At 46.1% G+C, this 22,163-nt stretch overlaps 1 protein-coding gene across 2 annotated transcripts in view; it reads right to left on the bottom strand.

Annotated features, from left to right (window-relative positions):
* Positions 1-11,870, bottom strand: part of SNX10 (sorting nexin 10) — a 75,420-nt gene extending 63,550 nt beyond the window's left edge. The window contains exon 1 of one of the 2 annotated variants that reach the window (XM_077491323.1): positions 11,736-11,870. The gene's annotated coding sequence lies outside the window, so the exon portion shown is untranslated. The remainder of the gene's footprint in view (positions 1-11,735) is intronic. The other variant, XM_077491324.1, reaches the window with a different exon arrangement.
* Positions 11,871-22,163: the final 10,293 nt, after the last annotated feature.

Below are 22,163 nucleotides of genomic sequence, written 5' to 3'. Positions count from 1 at the left end.
AAGTGGTAGGAGATTAGTTTGAGACGTGATAGGCTTCCCTGAATAGATGAGTTTTCAGGGATTGTCTGAAGGTAGCAAGAGTAAGGGATAGCCGGACCGGTGGAGGTAGCGAGTTCCAGAGGATTGGAGAGGCTCTGGAGAAATCCTGGAGACGAGTGTGGGAGGAGGAGACGAGAGAGCTTGAGAGTAGGAGGTATTGAGAAGAGCGGAGAGGACAATTTGGGTGATATTTGGAGACAAGATTGGGGATGTAGATCGGGGCAGAGTTGTGAATGGCTTTGTATGTGGTGGTTAGTATTTTGAATTTAATTCGCTGGGTGATTGGGAGCCAGTGTAGGGATTGGAGGAGAGGGGTGGCAGACACTGAGCGGTTGGTAAGGTGGATAAGTCTGGCAGCAGCATTCATGATAGACTGAAGAGGAGATAGCCTATGGAGAGGCATGCCAATGAGAAGGGAGTTGCAATAGTCAAGGCGAACAAGGGAGTGAATGAGGATCTTGGTAGTTTTAATTGTTAAAAATTGTTGGCCCAAATCCTGCAGAACCTTTGCTAGAGAAGGCACAGCAATGGAATGATGCCAAAGCCGAAGGTAAGGGATCTCTTACGGTGGCCATACACACTTTGATAAATGTCCCCGTTTCAAGCGATCACTTCTAACAGAGGAAATCACTTGCGAGGTATGTCTGCAATACTGTGCCAATATGCTGTGCATACTAGTACATTATGGCTAAAAGGTTCTGGGAGCCAAAATAAAAAAAAAAAAAAAAAAGGGAAGAACACATTTTGGCAGAGGTTTTATTCCACTTTAGGTACATTAGATAGGTGTAAACAGCACACAAAGACAATAATAGGGCTCCTTTTGTCACACATTCTCCTGCAACAGCTGATCCACAGAAAAATCACAGAATTCTAGGCGAATCTTTACCTAGCAGTGTGGAAACTACACTCCGAGCCTTGAGATTTGATCGGTTTATGCCAGTGGTCTCAAAACTGCGGCCCTTGGGGCACTTCTCCCACTGATGTGCTAGTCCTCCCAAGGGACGCCAAGGGCGCTAGGGATACCAAATGTGGTGAGGTTTACTCCCACTGATGCCAGGAAAACTTCCACTCCTGAGTCCGGTCTCCCTAAATCTGAAGGACAATAAACTGGCCCTTTGATTAGAAAGTGTGGAGACCCCTAGTTTATGCAGTATTTACCAAGCGTTTGTTTTTATGGTAAATACCACAAACTTACAGTGAATTTTCAATATCAAACGCAATATTTGGACATAGGACCCAAATATTACATGCAATAGCCTTTTGAGCCCATTGTCTTTAAATATCTGTAGAAGAAGCAGTGCTGTGCCAAGCCTGTAAAACAGAACAAGCAGTCAGTTTTCATAAAGCTGTCCATACAAAGATTTTGTAGGTAGATACCGACATCTAAATGTTGAACAATCTCAGTATGTAGTAATATCCTCATGCAAGACCAACATCCTCATTACAGGACGCAAGATTGGTTGAAGGGATGGCTTGGTTAAGCATCACATCTAGAAGTCGACCCGATATGGGTTTTTCTCTGGCCGATGCTGATATTTAGAAATCACAGCAGTCGATGGCCGAAATATGATGCCGATTTTTTTATTTTTATCCCCCCCCCCCCCCTTTCATCTCATAAAATCGAACAGACATCTTTCCCACTGGGGTGTTTTTCAGTCACTTTTGGGCTAAAAATAGCACCTGTAAAGTGCCTGCAAAACGGCTCCCCTGCAGTCTGTGTGAAAGCCTGAGTGCTTTCACACTGAGGCGATGCGCTGGCAGGATGTTAATAAAAAAAAAAAAAAAGTCCTGCAAGCAGCACCTTTGGAGTGTATACCGCTCCTCCACCACTCCTGCCCATTGATATGAATAGGCACCACTGCCAAAGCGCAGGGACCTTCCTCAGTCGCTACCTGTTATGGCAACTTTCTAAACAATTGGCACTACGGCAGGCGGAGCATCACACATGCTGAGATTGAGAGGTGCATGCTAGTTACCCAGCATGCACCTCTCCATCGCAAATCCAGGAAGAGGCTGCGATTGGGCTTCATATGCCCACAATCATCATGGCAATGGCCAAAAAAGGTATTATATAGAACTCAGATCCAATAGCAAGCAAATATAAACTTTATTTTGGTTATTAATGCATTACAATGTGATGCCAGAAAAAATTAAATATGATGTGGCCGGAACCCTGCTTTAAGGTGAAAATGTTTTGCTGCAGCACCCAACCTCCCCCCCCCCCCCCCGCCCTTTTTCTTACCTGAACCCAATCGTTCCAGCAACGGGGACGAGCACAGAAGGTCCAACCGCTGTCTCAGGTCCTCATTGGATAGATAGCAGCAGGAGTCATCGGCTCCCGCTGTGGTCAACTTCAGTGACACGGGAGCCAGGGCCGAGTCTTGCTGTCTGTGTCAATGGACGCAGCAGCAGTACTCAGGAGTGCGCCCACACCAGTGCTCCCATGGAAAGCAGCTCTCCGTGGGGGCACTCGAGAAGAGGAGCCAGTAACACCACCGGGGGACCCCAGAAAAGGAGGATCTGGGCCACTGTGCAAAACCCTTGCACAGAAGGAGGTAAATATAACAGGTTTGTAAAGTTTCTATTTAAAAAATAAAATAAATAATGTACATCTAAATGATTCAAAGAAGAAGGATTGGGAGAAAGTGCTGTGGTCAGACGAGACCAAAATTGAGCTATTTGGCATTAATATGACTCACCATGTTTGGAGGAAGAAAAATGCTATGACCCTAATGCTGCGTACACACGATCAAACAATCCGGTGGAAAAGTCCGGGGAACTCAAGTCCGCCGGACAATCACCCTGTGTGTAGCCTCCGGCTGACTTTTTTTTACCCAAAAGTACGGCGGACTTAGAAAGTAGTTTTGCACTCCAATCTTCCGTCGGACTCGCATTTCGGCGGACAATCCGGCCGTTGGTATGCCAGTCCGCCGTACTTTTGAAATGAGCGGACCTTTCCCGCGCGGAGAAAAGTCCGCTCATTTAGAGCGTGTCTCCAGGTAGACGGGGCCAGTGAAGGGGGTGCGCTGGCCCCGTCACCTGGTATGGACTTAAAGGGGAACCCCAAGGCCGGGGGAGAGAAGAAAAAAAAAAAAAGGCCGTCGGCGTGGGGGTCCCCCCCAGGTCCACATCAGACCCTTGTCCGAGCACGCAACCCGGCCGGCCAGGAAAGGGGGGGGGACGAGCGAGCGGCCCCCCTCCTGAGCCGTACCAGGCCGCGTGCCCTCAACATGGGGGGTGCAGCGTGGCCCCCCCACCTCAAAGCACCTTGTCCCCATGTTGATGAGGACAAGGGCTTCTTCCCGACAACTATTTTAACCCTTGTGTGTTTTTTTTTTTACTTTTTTCCCCCACAGGTGAATGGGTAGGGGGTACATTGTACCTCATACTCACATAGGGTGGGGAGCCAGGATCCGAAAAGCCCCCCGCCCGCAGACCCCGACAACCAATGGCCAGGGTTGTCGGGAAGAGGCCCTTGTCCTCATCAACATGGGGACAAGGTGCTTTGGGGTGGGGGCCTGGTACGGTTCAGGAGGGGGGGGGGGGGGCGCTCGCTCGTCCCCCCCTTTCCTGGCCGGCTAGTGTGCTCGGACAAGGGTCTGATGTGGATTTAGGGGGGGACCCTTAAGTTCATACCAGGTGACGGGGCCAGCGACGCCTCCTTTGCTGGCCCCGGCTACCTGGAGACGTGCTCAAAATGAGAGGACTTTCCTCCGCGTGTGGACGAGTACATTCATTTCAAAAGTACGGCGGATAGTCCGGCGGACTTAGTACGCCGTATTAGTCCACTGAAAAAGTGTTGTGTGTGGGCGAGTAGCCCGTTCGGAAAGTCCGCTACGTGTGTACGCGGCATAAGAACACCATCCCTACAGTCAAGAACGAGGTAGAAATATTATGCTTTGGGGCGATTTCTTTGCTAAAAAAGGTACAGGCCAACTTTGCCACGTTGTTGGGCTTATGGACAGGGCCATGTATTGTACAATCTTGGACAAGAACCTTCTTGCCTTAGCCAGAACACTGAAGATGGGTCTTACAGCATGACAAAGACCCAAAACATACCGCCAATGCAACAAAGTGGCTCAAGAAGAAGCACATTAAAGTCATGGCGTGGCCTAGCCAGTCTCCAGACCCCCTTTCACAAGGGCGGATAGAATTCAGCTTTTAGATCAAGTTATCTACCGCAGCTAAAGTCAGACAATTCTTTCCTATGGCCAAATTCACACACTGCATTTAGCAAGTTTTGTTAAATGGGGTTTGGTGCGGTTAGAAAAAAAAAAAAAAAAAAGAAGAAAGAAAATGGCTGTGTCCAGGACCGATTTTTATTGCAGCTAATCGCAGTGTACCATTTCACCTGCGGATAGTAGTGGCAACAACGAACGAAAAACAGAAAGCAGATCCAAAATGGCAAGAATGTTCCAATGCAGCTAAACGCAATGTACAACTGCAAGTGAACGCTGTGCCAGGATTCTCCGGCAGAACAGCCGCCGCTGTGAAAGGGGCCTAATCCTATACTGTAGAAAAACCTACGGAGGTAGATGAAACTTAGAGATGCCAAGCGATAGCCAAGAAGCCTTAAAGTGTTACTAAAACACAAATGTTTACCTTAATGCATTCTTTTAATCAAAAGGGATTTTTGCCCTATATAAAAAAAAAAAAAAAAAAAAAAACACACACACAACACACACCACACAATAACACTGTTGCAGTATATTTGCACAGAGCAGCCCAGATCCTTTCGCCTGCCCCCCCCCCCCCCTTGGGTGTCTTTTGTGCCCCTAGGCTTCTCCCTTGCTATGGGGGCACCTGAGCAGAGTCACAGCTTCCCATGTCTATTCAGACACAGAGGCCCAACCCGGACCCCCCCCCCTCTCTCCCCCGATTAGCTAGCTGACTGACTGACAACAGCGGAAGCCAATGGGGCCACTGCTGTGTCTCAGCCAATCAGTAAGGAGCATTTGGACGGATGAGACAAAAGAAAAGATAAAAAATAAAAAAAAACACACACACGCTGGACAGAGAAGGACCTCCTAAGTATTGGATGCCGTCAAGAGTAAGTGAGGGGCGGGTAAGGAGCCTGGCCTCAGACACACAGGTCTGGGGCGCGCAGATCGCCGCCAGGGACGCCAGAAGAGGAGGATTTGGGGTGGGCAAACTTACAAAAACTGCAGGGGGATCGATTATATACGCCACTGTATAAAAAAAATATATATATGTATATAAAAACCACACACAAGAATGGCAGAAAGAAGCAGTAAGAACAGAAAGTAGCCAAGTGAGGGCCATTTGGTATAGTTCTCTTGCACACCATACTGGAATTGGCTATACGATTAAAAGGGTGCTGCAACAACTCCTATCTGGTAACTGTACAACATGGATCAAATATGTCACCAGCATACAAACAAGCTTACTCACAAACTCCATGCAGATCAAAATACTTGGTGGGAACTGAACCCATGAACTCTGCATTTACCCTGATGAAATGAGCCAACTACTTAGCAAGTATGTTGCCCTACAGCTAGAATACCAGGCAAGTTTGTTTCAAAGTGAAAAGCTCTTTATTCTTGGTCTTTTTTTTCCCCCTCCTTGAGACTGCATTCACACTTCAGTGTTTTAAATCACGGGCAGATTTGCCACGATTCTTCCCACGATTTCAAAGCATTGATGTGTGAACGATAAATCGTGCTGCAATTGCAACAACCTGCATCGCATGAAGCATGTCGCCCAAGAGTAGCTCCTGAACTTTTTTGGAGACAAGCTTCATGCGACGCAGGTTGCTGCAATTTGTGATTCGTGCAACCCGCATTGCATTTTTTTAGGCATCATTCTAAAAAGGGCAGACTATAGTTTGGTGGCATTAAAAAGGAGGAGAAAAAAAAAAAAATAAAAAAAAAAAAAACACCCACACAACCCACATACATACTTGTACTCCCCCCCCCTTGCTGCAGCTGTCCTCCACCAGCTCCACTGAATAATCCCATGACTGCTGATCGCCCAGTTCTAGCTCTGCTTAGTCACTGCTCTTTGCTCCTCTACCACTAACTGGAGCGCTGGGCTTGGAGAGGGGGTGAAAACGGCTGTCTCAGGCTCTCAGCGGCTTGTAAAGAGGCTGGGCCAGCTGCTCTCCAAGTATATGGGTGGATCCCCACCATTGTTGGAATCTTTCCTGGAGCAGCCCCGTTACATCAGTTGGTACACTGTTGGCCGATTTTGACCCAGAAGAGAAGCACGATCAGAAAAAGCTTTGGCCGTACATTTTTCACGGTTTATTTTTTATCATCCTCCCATAAGATACAGCCCAGAAGCAGATATCTACAATGTTGTTGCTGGAAAAAGTGAGTGCTCCAAATATGCAGAATAGTAGATGGGCATCTCTCAGTAAACAGAGGGCAGTGCAACTGACAAATCAGCTAAATAGAACCATGTAAGGTCAGCTTGCATGCTCTTATTTTAGAACAGTGACTAGTCTTTAACCCCTTCCATGGTTGGTGCATTTGGTGACAGAGCATCTGAAATTCCTTATACTTCATTAGTCCAATCCCATGAGACTAGGCAGGCCATACATATAGATGGGCTATGACTAGCAGCACGGATTGTTTAGGGAAGGCACAGGATGGTTGTACAAGGTCAAATGAACGATCAGGGTCCCCACACATGGATCAAAATTTGGCCAGTCCTGCTGAACTGGCTGAATTTCGATCAGTGTATAAATCCAGCATCACGATGTATCAAAAATAAAAAAAACCCATGTAAGATTTTATTAGATCCAGCCATTAAAAGGAATCACCTGTAATTGACGCAATACAGCCTCTTACAGTGCACCTGGAAAGTATTTACAGTATTTAAAGTATTTTTTCATGTTACAGCCTTATTTCGAAATGGATTAAATTCACTTTCCTTAAAACGCTACAAATATCCCATAATAATGAGAAAAGTTTGAAATCTTTGCAAATTATAGCTGAATTGGGGACATAAACAGAAGCTGGGAGATCGAGAACAGCCAGATCAAGCAGGTTTTTTGCAGAATAAATAAAAATCTGTGTGAACAGCATGTAATACAGCTTTTATTGTCAGGTTTTTTTTTGACGTGGGTTTGACAAATTTAAAAAAAAAAAAAAAAAAAAAAAAAAAAAAGGGGGCATGACTAGGCCATTTTTTTTTACTTTCTGCAATAAAACCTATCCAAATAATAATAAAAAAATATATACATTATAATATACACACACTCTCAATTTAGGCCAATATGTATTCTGCTACATATTTTTGGTGAAAAAAATCTCACTATATTGATTGGTTTGCACAAAAGTTAGTGTCTACAAACTATGGGATTTAAATTTTTTTTTTTTTTTTTTTTTTTACTAGTAATGCCGGCCATCAGCCACTTGTAGCAGGACCGCCATATTGCAGCGGACAGTCAGGACACCGACACTCATACAGTGATCAGTGCTAAAAAATATGCACTGTCACTGTACCAATAACACTGACAAAGAAAGTGTTATCAGGTGCAATCAAAAGGGGTAAATGTGTGCCTGACCATTGCTTTACTACTGTGGGGGAGGTGCTTGTACTAGAAGAATGCATGGATCAATGCCCCTGCTAAGCAGAGATACAGAATCAATGTCTTCTGTACTGGCAGAACAGATGCTCTGAATTGTTTACATAGGCAGACCACCATTCTGCCTGTCTACAGAAGCATCAGCGGGTGTCGGCGGACTGCATTCCTTTTTAAATTGTATTGGCACAAATCGCACTGCAAAGCATTGGCAAATACTTGACTGAATGTATAGATAGATACTTGTACTCACTGATAAAAAAACATGGTATCGGTTTAACCCTACACTAGTGTGTGGATTGAGATCTTGAGCTCTGTAAAATATCAGGCTTTTTACATGAAGTTAGCGTACAGAAGAAACGAGTAAAAAGAAGCTGACAGCTTCAGCTGCTTCCTCAGAAGAAGACCAAACCATTTATCATGCAATATGTTAGATTTAAGCCCCATACACACGATCTGAAAGTCGTACGCAAAATTCCGCTTTCAAATCAATTGTGCGATAATCGGGTCGTTAGTACAGAGCTTTCGAGAGCCGATCAGGACAGTTCATCCGATATTATTCTATCGGACATGCACGGAAATCTCCCCCCCCCCCAACGATGCCAGATCGCACTATTTTTGTTTTAATCAGTACAGCTGTTCGAAAATGCAATACAAATGCATTACAACACATGACATCACTTCTGATTTTTTATTCTGTCGTACGAGAATTCGTGACTTTAGTAAACTCATCCGATTTGACGTGAAATTAGCATGAAAAGGTAAAAAATAAAAAAGGGGGAGGACGGACGATCATTTGTCCGATAATCAGATCGTGTGTACCGGGCAATTGTAAATACCTTGTATTAGTTCTGGACCTAAAAAACAAAAAAAAAAAAAAGGATTATATTAAATAGCTAGCCTCAGGGGCTGCAACCAACGATTAATCGGGCGATTATTTTTTCGAAAAAATTTATATAATATATATATCTCACACACACACCGGTGTCTCGGGTTTTCTCACCTTCATGGGGGCAGTGGTTCCTCCTCGGTGTGCCAGGGTGGTGTGGGGCGGAGTCTCAGTCCGGACCCACCACACGTGACTCTGCCGACTCCTCCAAATGGAGCGAAGGGCACCCCGAAGCCGGGAGATGGATGCACAACCTCCAATCACGGCAGCGCTGGAAAGCGGCCCGGCGAGGGCTTGCCGCGCCTGCGCTCTGCGGCAGGTCTATCGGAAGGCTGCTGGGTAGAGGGGGGAGGAGGAGCCGAAAGCAGTGCAGGCGCGTTGCTGGCGGGACGTCAGATGGGTGGAAAATGCAAGCAGGCGTAGCTGCGTGCTCATGGACATGGTGCATGCGTAGGACATGGGAGGATACACAGGATTTTAACGGACCGGCAGGGGGGAAGGTGCGGACTAGGGGTGCAACGGATCAAAAAACTCACGGATCGGATGGTTCCTCGGATCAGAGTCACGAATCGGATCAATTTTTGGATCAGCAAAAAAAAAAAAAAAAAACAACACTATCCCTGCCCCCCACAGCCACATTTTATTTAAATAAACAAGGTATAACACTATCTCCCCCCCCCCCCCCAATAAAATGCAGCTTATTACAAGCATAAAAACATAGTCAGCACATCACTGATGATTTGCGCCAAGCTCACCACCGATCAAAGTTCCTCCAAACAGACCGCCGTGATGAGTCCCGGGATGCCTATTGGCGCAAATCGTCAGTGATATGCTATGTTTTTATGCTTGTCATAAGCTGCATTTTATTGGGGGGGGGGGGGGGGGGGGGGAAGATAGTGTTATACCTTTTATTTAAATCAACAATGTGGCTGTGCCGAGCAAGTGGAAAGGCTTCGATAGGATTAGATAATAGCCAACTACTCTCTAATAGATAGTAGTTCGTTATTAGGTAATAAATGTAGTGGTACCTGCATAAAAGAAGTTTTGAATGAGGGCAGGCAAGGCATCCAGCGTGACTCCTCCAGAATTCCTTCACTTGGGCTGACACAGGCTGAACAACGCGCTGGGGGTGACGTCAGCGCGCAGCTCGCCGGCGCAAGGTGTACCAAGATGGCCGCCAGCTCCGGAGCTAGGCCGAAGCCGCAGCCTTTCCTAAGGCCGCGGCCCGCTCCGCGGATCGCATGGTGCAGACCAACTAATCGATAATATCGATTAATCGTTTCAGCCCTAGATCGGATAGCAGCGGACTTGTCACCGATGACATCCACCGCTCCATAGGAGTGCATGGAGCGTCCGATCAGGTCCACCTGAAAAAAAAAACTCAGGCAGACCTGAGCGGAAAGCCCCTGTGAAAGGGCCCAAATGAGAGATGTAATACATGGCACAAATACAATATGTGCAACAAATCATTAGCAACTACAACAGTTCTACGAAGACTTGTCAATGCTACCAACTCCTTGCTACAGAAATGGAAAATATATCAGTTATACATTACATCTTCAGAACCTATCATGGCACATGACCACTTGCAGCTGGTCATGTCACCATGTCTGCTGCATTCCCCTCTGCTATAAGCTCACGCCACTTCAGGGACCATCCACATTTTATCATCAGATATGATTAAACAGCTGTGACTGTGTACCACCACATTGCAATTCTGCTGCAAGGGAAAAAAAATAAAAATATTTGAACAAGTGACATGTAAAAAAAAAAAAAACCTTTACTTTTTTTTTTCTGCAGGAAACAATGTTAAAGCTGTGGTAAAGTTTTTGGGGGGTTTCCCCCCCCCCCTTTTTAGGAAGAGGAAGAACAGAAGGGCAGTTGTATAGTTACTGATCATTGGCATAGCCAGTTTTACTTCTTGTATTCATCTACAATAAGTTTAGGATGCACTCCTGACCTCTATTGCAGAAATCCAATTTCTCAGAAAGCCAGAAGTTGTATGAGGGTTTAACCACTAAAATACTGGGCACTTTCGCCCCCTTCCCTCCCAGCCCAATTTTCAGCTTTCAGCGCTCTCACACTTTCAATGACAATTGCGTGGTCATGCAATGCTTTACCCAAATGAAATTTTTATCATTTTGTTTGGACAAATAGAGCTTTATTTTGGTGGTATTTATTCACGACTGTTTTTTATTTTTTTTGCGATATAAGCGGAACAAAAATAGCAGAAATTTGGAAAAAAAAATATTTTCTTCTTTCTATTTTAAAAGAAATCCAATAAAATTGAATTTTGTCATAAATTTAAGCCAAAATGTATTCTGCTACATGTTTTTGGTGAAGGGGGACGATCGGTCGTCCAATTTTCGTGTGTATAAGGCGGATCTCCAGTGATGATATATTTTGCATACATACAGCGGGCTAGCTTGCCATATGTAAGAACACATACGATCGGCCTCTGTGGAAGCTGTAAAGCACTGTATTAGGCTACATTCACAATGGCGGTTTAGGTCGGTGCAGGAATCAGAAAATTGCACTGCAGTTGTGGGCGGTTAGGTGCGTCCGCTGACCCCCCCCATTCACCGTTTGCTATCCCACATACAGACGCATTGAATTAGAGTTCCGGGTATCTCAATGCGTGTGAAGTGTTCTGTGATTGGATGTGGCAGTGCGATCACCAGTGGGAATGTAGCCTTAGCCCGAGCTTGTACAGCGACAGCTGCCATCTTTTGGTGCAACCGCCCTTCTACATAGCAGAGTAACCACACGGGGGCGCTCATTCTGCATGGCCACCATTCACAGAACACCTTGTATTTTTATTTTATTTTTTGTTTATCAATGAACATTGATTGGAGAAGGTCACTGCCCCGCCTTATCCAATCACGGAACACGTCACGTGAGATAGGTGGAATTCCACTTTATTGTGTGTATATGTCTCATTATATATAGATAGATCTCAAAGTCACTAAACTGACCAAGGTTTTAATAATATTATTATTATTATTATTATAAATAATAATAATAAATTATATATAATATGGAATGTGTTCCCCGCGTGATCGGAGATCAGAGAAGAAAGTCTCCATAGACGATGTGGGAACGATCACTGTACAAGGACAGCTTTATCTATAACACAACAAAACAACAATTGTATCCAGTAGCTGTGAGCCGTGTCCCCCGGGGGGGGGGGGGGGGGGGGTGATGGGAACCCGAGTTCAGCTACAAGGAGCTCATTGATCCGGTGCCCGGAATACTCACTGTGATCACACGCGCCGCCCCGAGCGCCGCCAGCTGACTCCCGGTTACGTCACGTGAGGACACGGCTTAGCCAGCAGACGAGATAGAGCACAGGCCACGCCCACCGAGCTGTATGCACGTTCTGGAAGAACCGTGCTGGGTGAAACCATTGTTAACCAGCTTGGAGGGGAGGGAGTGGGAGGGCTCCTCCTCTGCTATAGAGGCTTACATGAGGAATGTTAAAAGAATGAGTCACTAGACTAAGAGGAAGTAGAGAACCGTGAACAGGAGCGCAGAGGTGAACGTGTGTAATCCCAATTAACCCCTTCTATGTAGAAGGACTCTTCCTGACTCTGTACTACCATCCCCCCACTCTGGTCACTGCACACCCCACCCAGGGAGGGCTGCATAATTGCCAGCTGTCCCTGTCCTGGACCCATGGTCCTCCTTCCTCCTCTATGTTGGGTGACATGCACACATTACCAAACCTTTTCGAGGGCTCATTCACACCTCACGTTTAGAGTTGCAACTTCATCCCTTTAAAACCGAACACATATTAATTACACAGATTCTGTGGATGATTAGAGTTGTATTTAAACTCATTTGGTGTCTTATCTCCATTAAATTAGCCTCAGAAATTGTAATTCATATGTGTTCAGGTTTAAAGGAATGAGGTGGCAACCATACTCGCGTTTTGCCAGCACGCAATTTTGTACGTGTTTTTTTTTTTGTGCTCATTTTCAAACCACATTCATTTCAATTGGCTGCCTTATGTAGCTTTTTGCTGCACTCAATTTTACCACACATTTTGTCACATTTGTTGTGTATTTTTTCATGCAGAAAAGGGCACATCTGGTTGCCGCTTTTGGGGTGCCAATAACAATGAATGGCATCGCCAAAGCAACTAGCTTTTTTTATACATTTCATAAACGTGCAAAATCGAATTTACAAAATACTCAGGAGGGAATGGAGCCTAAAGCTGGCCATACACAAAGCAAATTTCTTTCTCACAAAAAAATAAATGTATTACAAGAGAGTGCAGGGTTTGGGAGTGCGTTACGCTCAGAATGCAGGGTTTCAGGAGTGCCTTACGCTCATAGTGCAAGGTTCAGGAGTGCTTTACGCTCACAATGCAGGGATCAGTAGTGTGTTACGCTCACAATGCAGGGATCTGTAGTGTGTTACGCTCAGAATGCAGGGATCTGTAGTGCGTTAAGCTAAGAATGCAGGGATCAGTAGTGCGTTACACTCAGAATGCAGGGATCTGTAGTGCATAACACTCAGAATGCAGGTTCATTAGTGCGTTACACTCACAATGCAGGGATCAGGAGTGTGTTACGCTAAGAATGCAGAGATCGGGAATGCGCTACGCTTAGAACGCAGGGACCAGGAGTGTGTTACGCTTAGAACGCAGGGACCAGGAGTGTGTTACGCTTAGAACGCAGGGATCAGGAGTGTGTTACGATTAGAACGCAGGGATCATGAGATCAGGAGTGCGTTATGCTTAGAATGGAGGGATCAGGAGTGCATTATGCGTAGAACGCAGGGATCAAGAGTGCGTTACGCTCAGAATACAGGGATTAGGAGTGCGTTACACTTAGAACACAGGGATCAGGAGTGCGTTACACTCAAAATGCAGGGATCAGGAGTGCGTTACACTCAGAATACAGGGATCAGGAGTGCGTTACACTTAGAACACAGGGATCAGAAGTGCGTTACACTCAGAATACAGGGATCAGGAGTGCGTTACACTCAGAATACAGGGATCAGGAGTGTGTTACGCTCAGAATGCAGGGGATGCGGAGTGTGTTACGCTTGAAATGCAAGTTTCAGGAGTGCCTTACGCTCATAGTGCAAGGTTCAGGAGTGCTTTACGCTCACAATGCAGGGATCAGTAGTGTGTTACGCTCAGAATGCAGGGATCTGTAGTGCGTTAAGCTAAGAATGCAGGGATCAGTAGTGCGTTATGCTCAGAATGCAGGGATCTGTACTGCGTTACACTCAGAATGCAGGTTCATTAGTGCGTTACACTCACAATGCAGGGATCAGGAGTGTGTTACGCTAAGAATGCAGAGATCGGGAATGCGCTATGCTTAGAACGCAGGGACCAGGAGTGTGTTACGCTTAGAACGCAGGGACCAGGAGTGTGTTACGCTTAGAACGCAGGGACCAGGAGTGTGTTACGCTTAGAACGCAGGGATCAGGAGTGTGTTACGATTAGAACGCAGGGATCATGAGATCAGGAGTGCGTTATGCTTAGAATGGAGGGATCAGGAGTGCATTATGCGTAGAACGCAGGGATCAAGAGTGCGTTACGCTCAGAATACAGGGGTTAGGAGTGCGTTACACTTAGAACACAGGGATCAGGAGTGCGTTACACTCAAAATGCAGGGATCAGGAGTGCGTTACACTCAGAATACAGGGATCAGGAGTGCGTTACACTTAGAACACAAGGATCAGAAGTGCGTTACACTCAGAATACAGGGATCAGGAGTGCGTTACACTCAGAATACAGGGATCAGGAGTGTGTTACGCTCAGAATGCAGGGGATGCGGAGTGTGTTACGCTTGAAATGCAAGGATCAGGAGTGCGTTACACTCAGAATGCAGGGATCAGGAGTGCGTTACACTCAGAATGCAGGGATCAGGACTGCTTTACGCTTAGAATGCAGGGTTCAGGAGCGGACTCACAGTCACTCACATCGCCTGCAAACCCAAATGTAACTCCGGAAAGGATGTCAGCTGTCTCAGCGGTGTGCGGTCGCCACTGGAAGGCTTTGTTCTAAGGTAAGTATTTCATAATGAGCTAGTATGCAATGCATACTAGCTTATTATGCCTTTGTCTTACTGTCTTTTTTTTCTGAGTTTACAACCTCTTTAGGGGTACATTTAAAGTGGTTGTAAACGTTTTTGTTTTTTTTAAATAAAAAAAAACAAATATTCCTATACTTACCCACTTTGTGCAATGGTTTTGCAAAGAGCAGCCTCAATCCTCTTCTTCTGGGGTCCCCCACCAGCGCTCCAGGCCCCCCCTCTTCATCAGGTGCCCTCACGGAAAGCAACTTTCCCTGGAGGCACCCGTGCGGATGCGCTCCGGAGTCCCGCTGCTGCATCTATTGACACAGACAGTGGGACTCGGCCCTGCTCCTTATTCTCCACTTTGGTTTCCACTTATACTCGCCAGCGTTACCTGTGCTTTGATGACAAGAAGTTGCTAGCTTGGCACTTGCTAATATTGTTACGCTATGTGGTCTATTGCCTATGATGTGAATCAATGGTCCATATCTTTATATGTACTCATTGCACCTGTTTCTTTAGCCTAATAGCTATAGGGGACCTGTTGTTGGCCACGCCTGACCACTGAACATCGTTCCTTACAAACAAGTTTACCTGCCTTTATCCTTGGAATATGGCTGTGTTTTGAGTTCTGCCTCTGATCCCTGGATGCCATACTACTTATATGCTAGCCATTGGGTGGGTTAATCTTTTGATTGGATTGATGTTTCTTAATCGTACATCATGGGACACAGAGCCATAGTAACTACTATGTGGTTATATAGGCCACCTTTAGGTGATAGACTCTGACAGACCCTAAACAGGAAGTTCAACTCCCTATATAACCCCTCCCCCTACAGGGTGTACCTCAGTTTTGTAGCAAAGCAATACATGTGTATACACAAAAAGAGGGGAGGGACCTCTGTGTCCTGCGATGCACTTCAAAGAAAAGGATTTTACAGGTAAGCTGTTATAAAAATCCTATTTTCTTCATCGTACAAGATGGGACACAGAGCCATAGTAGTTACTATGTGGGATGTCCCAGAGCAATGCCAAGGGGAGGGAGACACAAACAAAAGTAGGGTGCCATCAGGCCGGAGGACCTATACTGCTGCCTGCAATACACTGCGCCCAAAGGCGATAGCCTCATGCCTTCTTACATCCACCTGATGTCCACCTGAGAATCTGGTGAATGTATGAACTGAAGACCAAGTTATGCCCTTGCAGATTTGAGCCATGGAGGCTTGGTGATGCACTGCCAATGAGGCACTAACAGCCCTGGTGGAGTGTGCTTTGATTTGAAAAGGTGGAACCTTCCCTTCAAACCATAAGCTTGAATAATTACTTGCCGGATTCACTTAGAAATAGTAGATTTAGACTCTGCCTGTCCTTTTCTAGGACCTCCAGGCAACACAAACAAAAACATCAGATTGTTTTTGTTTTTTTATTCTGAGTAGTCGTCTTCAAATCGACTTTGACTGCTCTCACTAAATCAAGAGATTGTAGCAACATTTCTTCCATTAGAACAGGGTTCTGGAAAAAAATGAAGGTAGAACAATATCCTGGTTTAGATGAAAACCGGAAACCACCTTCAGCAGAAAGCTAGGATAAGGACGCAATACCACCTTATCCTTGTGAATAATTATATATGGCTCTTTACAAGAAAGAGCAGCCAATTCTGATACCCTTCTTGAAGAAGTTATGGCAACCAGAAAAACCAACTTCCTTGTCAAAAGGATCAAGGGAGTATGTCCTATCGGCCCAAAAGTCTGTCTTTTTAAATTCATGTCCCAAGGTTTTAAGGGTGATCTAACTGGCGGATTAAGCTGTGTCACTGGACCAGGGAATGCAAAGCAAGTGGTCTTTGGAATAATACTGATAAGGCAGAGACCTGGCCCTTGATGCCAGCTTCATTTCTAATCCTATTTACAGAAAGGCAAGGAATATACCTTCTAGGATGCCAACCCTTGGACTCACACCAGGACATATGCCTTCCAGACTCTATAATAAATTATTCTGGAAGCTGGCTTCCTTGAATTAATCAAGGTAGATATCACTGAGCCTGAAAGTCCACCATTCTTCAGAATGTGGGTTTCAATAGCCAAACCGTTAAATATAGCATTTGTAAGATAGGATGGAATACTGGTCCCTACGAGAGCAGGTCTGGATGTGGTGGTAGGGTCCCTGTGTCCCCTACCGCCATCCCTACGATCTTTGCATACCAGGATCTTCTGGGTCCCACTGGGGCCACAAGAACCACTGACTTCTTTTCTTACTTGATCCTGCGAAGAAGTCGTGGTAGCAGCAGAATAGGAAGGAATGCATAAATCAATGAGAACTGATCCCACGGGGTCACCAACGCATCTGTTCCGTATGCGAGTGGATCCCTTGTTTTTGACACAAAGCTGTCAACTTTTTTGTTGAACCTGGACGCAAGCAGACCTATTTCTGGAATCCCCCATCTTTGGCATATAGGCAGAAAGATTTTGGGGTGAAGGGACCACTCCCCCAGTAACAACTGCTGGTGACTCAAGTAGTCTGCCTGCCAATTCTCTACCCCTGGAATGAAGATTGCCGATATCCGTGGCACCTGCTTTTCTGCCCAGGCTAGGATATGGTTATCTCTCCCTGGGCTGCATGACTTCTGGTGCCCCCTTGGTGATTGACATAAGCCACTGCTGTGGCATTGTTGTATTGAATCCTGACAGGACAAATCCACAACCTGAATGTCCAGGCCTTTAGGGCTAGGTGCACTGCCTGAATGTTGATGGGCAAGGCCTCTTCCAGGACTGCTCTCAAACCCGAAAGGCTGGAAGCTGTTGCAACAATCTTCCAGGTAACTGGTAAGAAGGATTTCCCCTTCTGCAGATTCTTGGATATCTTCCACCAACTGAGGCTCTAGCGCACCCTTTGGCGACAGAGGCTTTGGAAATATAGTGCTTGAACCTTCTTGTTCCAGGTAGACATGATACTGTTTTGCAGCAGTCTTGAATGAGACTGAGCATAAGGAATTGCTTTGAATGAAGCCACCATCTTTTCCAACAACCATATGCAAAGGCAAATAGAAGGACCCTTCTTTGCTCTGACCACCTGAACCAGCTCCTTTACGGAACTGAACTTTGCCTGGGGTAAAAGCCACCCTCTTCTGGGCTGTATCTATAACCAGACCCAAGGATTCTTAGGCTTCCTAATGGTTTTAAAGAAGATCTCTCTAGGTTGAGGACCCAAATTAAGTATTCCAGGTAGCCGATTGTGGAGACCATACTTTGGTCTAAGCAGGCTACAGACCTGTCTATTCAGAGCAGGTCGTCTAGGTATGCTACAGTTGTTATACCTTGAGTCCTTAATCTGGCCAAAGCAAGGGCCAGAAATTTTGTAAACACCAGAGGTGCAGTAGCTAGACCAAACAATGCAATGCTACAACTGAAAGTGAAGTTTTTCTACACAGATATTTTTCATGAGCGGGGAAAAACAGGCACATGCAGGTATGCATCCCTGATGCCAACTGATGCCAGAAGTTCTCCTCCTTATAGGATGGAGACAATAGATTAGATTGATTCCATGTGGATATTTCAGGAACCGGTTTAGATCCTTGAGATCTAGCATGGATCTGACAACCCCGTTTAGTCTTTGGCACCATGAAAAGGTTTGAAAAAAAACCCAACCCCTGCTCCATCTCGGGGACCGCCATGACCCTTTTTGAGACAAAAGTTTGACTAATTCATGAATAAAGGAGACTTCTTTTTCTCTGGATCTATGGACCTTTGCCCTGAGAAAAACGAGACGGGAAATCTCGGAACTCTAGTTTGTAGCTTAGAGCTATTATGTAAACCATCCATCTGTCTCAAAACTCCTCCTGCCAGACCCTTGAGAACTGCAGAAGTCTTCCCCCCCCCCCCCCCACTCGAGCAAGCAGGGACACCCCTTCATAAGAGGCTTTAGCATTCTGTTTTGTAGGTTTTTTTTCCCCCCAGGGTTGACACTGAGGTCCTTTTGAACCTAACGGTGGAGGCCTGAAGGCAGATGCCCCTGGCACTGGAGAAAAGAGCCCATTTAAATAAGGGACGTTTTACTCCTTTCCTTTACTGGCAAAAGGGTACCTTTTCCCATCCCAGCCTTTCACCGCGGATAGGAAAAAACAGCCAAGAGATTTGCATAGCACTTCAGCTGACCACTTTTCAACCATAAGATTCTACGGATATGCCCCAACCCAAGCGTAAAGCCAGAGGTTTTCAGAATAGAATCTCTGATTGCGTAAATTGAAAAATACCAAGCCCCTGGCAGCTTGGCTAATTCTGGACTAGCGGCTCAGGGAAAACCTGGAGCACCTGTCTCAAATGGTCTCTCTGGGACTGACATACCCCAATTGCCGCCACTGCAGGTTGAGCTGCTGAACCTGCCAAAGAGAAAATATTTTTTAACAGGAATTCCAATTTTTCATCAGACGGACAAGTCAAATTTTAATTTACCGAGGAAATAGCAGCGTCAATTTACGTATACTCCACCTCTTAGTAAATTTTATCCTCCATAGGATAAAGTGTTGAAAACTTTTTTTAGGAGGGAAAGAACGTTTATCTGGGTGATCCCACTCAGAATAAATAAGCTTTCCCAGCAATTAATTAACAGGAAAGGCATGCACAGCTTGAGGAGGCTTCAGTGAACCCAAACTAGAAGTGGGCTTTTCAACTGACTCGGTTACGGGTAACTTAAATGTGGAGCGGACCATTTCAGTAATAGATTGCACCAGCAATTTCTCAGCCTGTGAGGCTGAAGAGGGTCCTTCCCCACTTGATTCCTCAGAAGAGCAGTCATCAGTCTCTTCCCGGTCCCCTGAGGGGGATCATCTTCCTTCTCCCAGAGTTTTGTGTTTGAGGGGCCTTAATGCATTTTCTTCTACTTGTGAAGATGTGATTAAGGTCACTTATCTTTCCTCTAATTCACATGGCTGAGGAAAAAGTAGTATATACAGGGGCTGAAATGCCAGAAGCAGTTGCAACCCCGACGGCTCACTCTGACCAGCCTCCCCAGGTTTTTCAGGTGGAGATGGCATTGCAGAGGGAGGGTCCTCAGAGCCTGAGAGAGATCCCTTTGAGCCCCTATTTTTTGGAGTATTTGTACCTCCCCTTCTGCCCATAGTGCTAAACACAAATGCAAAGGTACTACTAGAAATGTACCCACTGCTGAGTAATATAGTTTAGCAACTGCCGCTGCTATCAGGCTCAGTCTGATGCTAAGTAAATGTGCCTGGGAATGCAACCACTATCACATGCAATCCATCTGCTCTTTGTCCCTCCTTTAGATGTGTGCACCTGCAAAAAGTACCTTTATAGCTAAGCATGGCCCGCGCTTGTGGGCGTTGAACCACGCCGACACCAAGCTAATACTCCCCCCCCCCTCTGACCACCCCTTCCGCCCTCCCCTCACGAGCGGGGGCTCAGATCCAACCAGATCACACGTGGAGGGGAGGCTGGGACGGAGAGCCGCTGTAATGGAGGCGGTGCGGCATACCGCCGACTGCCCCATGGCTCCTAACCGGGAGGAGAAGCTGTGGAGGGACATTCCTAAACAGAAAAAAAAAACCTTTCCCACATCCTACCTGGAGCTTGGGCTCAAAGGATGCGTGCAGCTTGTGACACTGAGCAAGACTGACCAGCATGGAACAGGTACATGCTCTTGACAGCCCCCGGTAGCGACTTTAGGCATAGCAAACATTTACTTAAAGGAGAAAACCCACAAGAATTAGAAAAAATCCTTAGGAATCTTCTTTACCTTATCCAGCTGCTGGGTTCTGTGGTAAAACAGACCCAATCTTCACCACTCATGGTGGGCTCCATTAAAAAATCTTCAGGGGCAGGGGCCCCCTTTTCATCAGGAGATCCACAGCCCTGGGCATGTCAAAAGCACCCCACCAGGAATATGCCTGAAAAAAACAAATACTGGATCCCGGGGTCCAGCTCTCTAAAAGAGAAGCGTAAACAGGTAAAACCTCTTTTCTTCAGACACAAGGTCCGGGTACCATTCAATTTGGCCTGGAAAATACACTTTGAATGGATCTGTTTGCATGGCTTGCCCCAGCAAGGAATATTCCAGAGGAGCTTAGCACAGAACATCTTTACTCGTGACCAACACCTAATACACTGGCAAAAAAACTGAGGTATTCCCTGTAGAGTATATAGGGAGTTGAACTTCCTGTTTAGGGTGTGTGTCATGGTTATGCAATAGAGTTTGTCTGTCAGCTTACCTCTCACCATGTGTTTATCTCTAGAGACCAGCCACTCTCACCTGACTGCTTTTATAATCTCTCCTTTAACCACTTAAGGACCAGGCCTCTTTTTCAGACTTGGTGTTTTCATGTTTAAAACAGTTTTTTTTGCTAGAAAATTACTTAGAACCCCCAAACATTTTATATTGTTTTTTTTCTAACACCCTAGAGAATAAAATATTTTTATATTGTGAAAGATAATGGTACGCCAAGTAAATTGATACCCAACATGTCACGCTTCAAAATTGCGCCCGCTCGTGGAATGGCGTCAAACTTTTAGCCTCAAAAATCTCCATAAGCGACATTTAAAAAATTCTACAGGTTGCATTTTTTGCGTTACAGAGGAGGTCTAGGGCTAGAATTATTGCTCTCGCTCTACCGATCGCGGAGATACCTCACATGTGTGGTTTGACCACCGTTTTCATATGCGGGCGCTACTCATGTATGCGCCCGCTTCTGTGCGCAAGCTCGTCGTGACGGGGTGTTTCCGTTACATCAGAGGGGGCGGGGTCACCCACACGTCACTGGGGAACCCCTGGCTTCCCTCTCCTGCGTCAGAGGGGCGGGGTCAGGTGACGGGTGGCCCCGCCCTCCCAATATAAGAAATGTCAGCGCTCGGCTCTCTGCAGTGTCTCCGCAGTGGAGACAGAAGAAGGAGGTATGGACAGCGCTGGACTGAGAGATCCCCCGTCGCTGGATATGATCATCCATCGCTGGACCCCGGAGACCCGTCGCTGGATAGCAAGAGTGGATTAGCACCGCTGGAATTTATTTTTTATTTTTTTTATTTTTAATAAAGGAATTTTTCAAAAGTGTGTTTGTCTTATTTAACCATTTTGACACTTTCTTTGTGAAATGGTAGGGGTACTTTTGTACCCCCTTACCATTTCAAACAGGGGGGGGGCCGGGATCTGGGGGTCCCCTTGTTAAAGGGGGCTTCCAGATTCTGATAAGCCCCCCGCCCGCAGACCCTCACAACCAACGGCCAGGGTTGTGAGGATGAGGCCCTTGTCCTTATCAACATGGGGACAAGGTGCTTTGAGGGGTCACAGACCCCCAAAGCATCCTCCCAATGTTGAGGGTATGTGGCCTGGTACGGTTCAGGAGGGAGGGGGGGCCGCTCTCTCGTCCCCCCCTCTTTTCCTGCGGCCTGCCAGGTTGCGTGCTCGGATAAAGGGTCTGGTATGGATATTTAGGGGGACCCCCACGTCAATTTTTTTTTTTAATTTGATGCGGGGTTCCCCTTAATATCCATAGCAGACCTGAAGGGTCTGGTATGGATATTTGGGGGGACCCCCACGTCAATTTTTTTTTTAAATTTGACACGGGGTTCCCCTTAATATCCATGTCAGACCTGAAGGGCCTTTTGATTGAATTTAGGGGAACCCCCACGCTTTTTTTTTTTTTTTTTTT

This window comes from Lithobates pipiens, unplaced genomic scaffold (assembly GCF_037356315.1).
Source record: "Lithobates pipiens isolate NorthernLeopardFrog02 unplaced genomic scaffold, aLitPip1_a1.2 Scaffold_19, whole genome shotgun sequence".
Taxonomy (NCBI): Eukaryota; Metazoa; Chordata; class Amphibia; order Anura; family Ranidae; genus Lithobates; species Lithobates pipiens.
The sequence above is the reverse complement of the archived record's forward strand: the minus strand, read 5'-3'. Positions and strand labels throughout refer to the sequence as shown.